The sequence below is a fragment of the Protopterus annectens genome, chromosome 7.part0, assembly GCF_019279795.1.
Source record: "Protopterus annectens isolate FY-2018-M chromosome 7.part0, PAN1.0, whole genome shotgun sequence".
NCBI classification, from domain to species: Eukaryota; Metazoa; Chordata; order Ceratodontiformes; family Protopteridae; genus Protopterus; species Protopterus annectens.
This window is the reverse complement of record NC_056739.1, coordinates 615,795,218-615,801,217: the sequence shown is the minus strand read 5'-3', so window position 1 is coordinate 615,801,217 and position 6,000 is coordinate 615,795,218.

Genomic DNA, 6,000 nt, shown 5'->3' with positions numbered 1-6,000 from the left:
ACATCCACACTCACTACAACCCCCACAGGCATACTGAAGTATGCTGTCTGATGTCAGACACAGACAACCCTCTCCTCCTCCCAACAAATACAAATATATGTGAGAGATGCAACTATATAGCCAAACTGGAGGCTGAGCTCTCTCAACTCAGTACTGGCAAGACCAGTCAGGAGGAGAAGGTAACCACGCACCCCAGAAACCCAGTCTCACATAGAACTATCACAGCTGCAAACCAAACACATAAACACACAAAAACATACTCGGAGGCGCTGATTAAAAATCTACCAAAACAAAAGAGGCCTCCAAAGCAGACACCCAAGCAACCGCCACCTCAAGACATAGCACATGCAACACATAGTTCACAAAGTCAGTGTGCTAAACAGTCACAGCCCTTAAGGCCAAACAACATGTCAGACACACTTGTAATAGGTGACTCCATAGTCAGACACACTGACGTCCCGCTCACCAGACTGAACAAGGAAAAGGTCACAGTAAGCTGCCTGTCGGGAGCTAGAATCCACCACATAACACAAGCACTCAGGTCACTCCACAGCAAGTACAAATATGACTCAGTCATTGTACATGCTGGTGTGAATGACCTGAGACGTACCTCCCTGGACTACATGAAAAGAGACATAGAGGAGCTCTCCGATTATGTAGCCCAGGCCGCTATGACCCTGACCCTGAGCAGCATCTTACCCTCACCAAGAATGATGCCACAGTACAAAGACAAAATGATCAGTTTTAACAATTGGCTTAATTACTGGTGTCATTCTAAGGGGATCCAATGTCTGTCTGCTTGGGATGACATGCTCGACAAGCCATGCTGCTTCGCAAGGGATGGCTTGCACCTGTCACCCCTGGGCTTCCGGATATTGGCCAAGGCTCTTGCCACCCCCATAGTGCCATTTTTAGGCAAGGCTCAAATGACAAACCTACCTCCCTAGAAAACACAAGTGGAAAAAACTAAGGGTAATGCTGCTCAATGCCAGAAGTCTAAACCTCAAGATGCACACTCGAAGCCCTCCTCAGTATGGAGAGCATCGATGTCTGTGCAGTGACTGAAACCTGGTTCAAGGCTCCCAAGAGCACCCAGCACTATCAGGTTTTACCTCATATCATGCTTTCTGGCCCCAAAACTTGGACCGAACCACAAAAGGAGGGGGAGTATCCATATTCATCAAAGATACCCACACCTCCAGGTTAGTGGCAATGCACGAAGCATCGGAGACCATCCAGGTGCAACTAACCATAGGCAAAACTACCTTACAGTTTGTAGCATGCTACAGACCATGCTCTCAAACTCAGGAACCCCACACAGCCTTCCTGAAGACACTGGAGAGTATGAATGTCTCTCCAAATACCATCATATTGGGAGACTTCAACTACCCAAACATAGACTGGGAACATTACTCAAGCCCCAACACCCTAGCCCAAAGGTTCCTAGAATTCATAAACTCAAATGCGATGGAACAACTAGTCACCATTCCCACAAGAGGAGACAATATACTAGACCTGATCATCACAAACATGGGGACAAAATGCTCCACACTGGAAGTATATCCCTCATTGGTAAGATCAGACCATAAATTATTCTCACTGGAAATCCACATCCCGCCCCCACCCCCTGCACAAAAGACCACAGTGAAGAACTTCTCAAAAGCCAACTTCACACTTCTTAAGACTGAAGTGGTATCCTTCATGGCCCCATGGGCCAGTGGAAACCACAACCCACACTGCTGAATCCTTTACAAATGCCTTCTACGGGCACCTTCAAGAATGCATGGATCATGCAATCCCAAATAAAACCAAGACCCATTCCCCGAAAGGCAGGTGCCCGGTCTGGTGGACCCCAGCCATAAACAAACTTTACAACAGGAGGAGGAAGCTACTACATGACAGAGCAAAATCCCTAAATGGGAAGGCATCTCTGATCAGTACTAGCAAAAAATTACGATCACTCATAAAATCATCCAAGGCCAACTTTGAGAGAAAAATCGCAAAAGATACAAAAGACAATCACAAGGCCTTCTTTAGCTATGTTAGAAACCTGGGTGGAAACTCCCAGATATGCTCAGAGTTAGTCCAAAATGACACAAAATACACTGAACCCACTGACATTGCCAACATTCTGGCAGACAGGTTCAGTGCAAATTTCTCCTCCCCCTCCCCCCCAAAAGGAGAAACAACTATCCCAGCAGAGTGTAGCCTCCCAAACATCTCAGATGCCCAGGTAAGAGCCGCCCTCTCTAAAGCTAAAAACACAGCATCAATGGGACCGGACGGTGTCCCGGGCTGTGTACTACATGAACTCCAAGAGGAACTAAACCCACACATAAGACTGCTGTTTAATTTTAGCCTTGCTACAGGATATGTACCCAAAGAGTGGCATATGGCAACAGTGGTCCCACTTCACAAAGGCGGTGCCTCTATGGATCCTGGAAATTACCGCCCCATAAGCTTGACGAGCCTGGTCTGCAAAGCTATGGAGAGGATCATTATGGAACTCATAAACCAAGACATTGGGGACCTACAGACATTGGATCCTACCCAATTTGGCTTTGTCAAGGGCAGATCCTGCCTTTTGAACTTGGTCAACTTTTTTGAAACAGTGACTAAGGCCATTGATGAGGGTAAGGCAGTTCACACAGCCTACCTTGACCTTGCAAAAGCCTTTGACACAATACCCCACTCAGGCATCATAAACTCACCAGCCTAAATGTAAACCCATATGTCACAAGATGGGTTGCAAACTGGCTCAAGGACAGAACCCACAGGGTCAGAGTTGCTGGAGCTATGTCAGACTCTAAGCCAGTCACAAGTGGTGTCCCACAGGGCTCAGTCCTGGGACCCCTCTTGTTCAGCATTTATTTTTCTGAGGTACAGGCAAACATAGGAGGATTGTGGCTGACAAAGTTTGCAGATGACTGCAAACTGGGTGCCATAATTGATACTCCAGCGGACACAAACATCCTTCAGAGAGGCCTCATAGAAATGGATAATTGGTGCCAGAGCCATGGCCTTAAGCTGAATGCCAAAAAATGTATAGTCATACCCTTTGGGAAAAACAAGGTACCCACAAATTACCACTCAGGTGATAATCCATTAAGTATGGAAGAGGTAATCAGGGACCTGGGGACCCAGGTTGACAGTAACCTCTCATTTGACACTCACATTGCCAAAGTGGTTTGGAAGACCTTCTATATTGCCCACCTTATCATGAAGGGTTTCACATCTAGATCAAGAGAGGTCATTGTGCCCCTATACTCTTCTCTTATCAGGCCAATGATTGAGTACAATGCCCCATTTGGGATGTATCTTACCCGACACCTGCAGCAGTTGGAAAGACCCCAAAAGTTCCTCACCAAGAGGATGAAGGGTCTTAAACATATGTCATATGCTGCCCGACTGAAAAACCTCCAGCTCTATTCAGTCGCATACTGCCTACTCAGAGGTGATCTGTGCCTGACGTATGAGGCCATGTCCAATCTGGAATTAATGGACATGCTCCACCTCAGAAAATCCAAATCCATCAGAGCCACGAGAGCAAGAGACTTAAACCTCAACACAGAAATAAATAGGACATGCTGGAGGGACAGATTCATAACCCAGAGGCTCCCTACACTCTGGAACAGAATCCCAATCCATGTTAGGCAGAGCCCCTCACTAACTCTATTCAAGAGAAATCTTGACGAGTGGATGGGAGATCGTAGGTTTACCCCGGGGGTCATCTCTGTGTCACTACTAGACAGAGGCACAGTAAACTAAACCATAAATGGGCATAGTATTCTCATCCTAAGGGGTGGTGAAAGCCACACACACTCTGGCTAGGCTTATAAATGCCCTAGGGCAGATAGCCTAGTACAAACCTATGAACCTATGAACCTATATTGGCTGTTGCCTAGGCATGTGTGTGTGTGTGTGTGTGTGTCTGTGTCTGAGACATGGGTTGGGAGTGTGCTCTGGGAAATACTAGGGTTGCTAACTGTGATTGCCTGACCTTGATGTCACATGTATGGATATGGCTTTGCACCCCAGCCTCTCAGCTATTTCACACCTGGTATCTCTGTACAGTGAACATTGTGATATATAGTAGGGCCATCATATAAAAAATATGCAAAACCCGCGGCACATTGACCACACACTCACAACCACCTCTACACAAGATACGAGTTACAAATACACACACACACACACACACACACACACACACACACACACACACACACACACACACACACCTGTCATGTTTGGGAGTAGAACCCCTACCTAACTAGTTTATTGCACCACAGCACTACACAGTTATAGTACACGCCATGCAGATTACTGAAGTACTCCTTCCCCAAAGTTGTATTTCACAATGAATGACATCAGTAGGATTGCCAAAGTAGGCCATTTGAAATGTATTGTGGGTGACTAGCCTAAAATGTATTGCTCCCTACACAGACAGTGAGACACACACAAAACATTCACATCCAACATGTGTGGGTATAGAACCCCTGACACAGGGCTATATCACACTACAGCATAGAGCTGTTATAGGATGCACTATGGGGATTACTAGAGAACCCCGTCCCCAAAGCTATATTTCACAATGAATGGCATCAGCAGGATTGCCAAAGTAGGCCATGTGAAATGCACCGAGTGTGACTAGCCTATAATGCATTGCTCCATATACAGACATTGAAACACACACAAAACATCCAAAACTGCCATGGGTAGTGATGGAACCCTAACACAGTTCTAAAGCACAATCCAGCAGTATGCTGTTACAGGATGTGCTACGGAGACTACTGGGCTACAGCCTTCCCAGTGGTGTATTTCTAGGTGGGTGACATCAGCAGCCTTGCCTAAGTTGAGTATTTTAATCATAAGGAGTGTGAGTACCCTAAACAGCATTACAGTCTACACAGTCAGACACGCACACAAACACAGTTGTCAAGTCTGGGGATAGAACGCCTACCTAACTACTTTATCATACTACGGCAGTATGCAGTTACAGGACGTGCTACTGAGAGTACTGGGCTACAACCTTCCTTATTTTTAGGTGGGTGGCATCAGCAGTCTTGCCTAAGTTGAGTATTTTAATCATAAGGAGTGTGAGTACCCTAAAAAGCATTGCACTCTACACAGTCAGACAGACATGCACACAAACACACACACACACAGTTGCCAAGTCTGGGGTTAGAATACCTGCCTAGGTGCTTCATCATACTACAGTAGTACACAGTTACAGGACACACTACAGAGAGTACTGGGCTACAATCTTCCCAGTGGTGTATTTCTAGACGGATGACATAAGCAGCTTTGCCTAAGTTGAGCATTTTAATTGTAAGGAGTGTGAGTACTCTAAAAAACATTGCACTCTTCACAGTCAGAGACAGACCGACATGCACACAAACATGCACACACTCACATACATAGTTGTCAAGTCTGGGGTTAGAACACCTACCTAGCTACTTTATCATACTACAGCAGTATGCAGTTACAGGACACGCTATGGAAAGTACTGGTCTTCAACATTCCCAGTAGAGTATTTCTAGGCAGATGACATCAGCAGCCTTGCCTAAGTTGAGTATTGTAATCGTAAGGAGTGTGAGTACCCTAAAAAGCATTGCACTCTCCACAGTCAGTGATAGACAGACATGCACACAAACACACTCACAGTTGCCAAGTCTGGGGTTAGAACACCTACCTAGCTACTTTACCACACTACAGCAGTATGCAGTTACAGGACGTGCTACGGAGAGTACTGGGCTACAAACTTCCCAGTGGCGTATTTCTAGGTGGGTGACATCAGCAGCCTTGCCTAAGTTGAGTATTTTAATTGTAAGGAATGTGAGTACCCTAAAAAGCATTGCACTCTCCACAGTCAGACAAGCACACACACACAGTTGCCAAGTCTGTGGTTAGAACACCTACCTAGCTACTTTATCATACTACGACAGTACGCAGTTACAGGATGCGCTACTGAGAGTACTGGGCTACAACCTTCCTTAT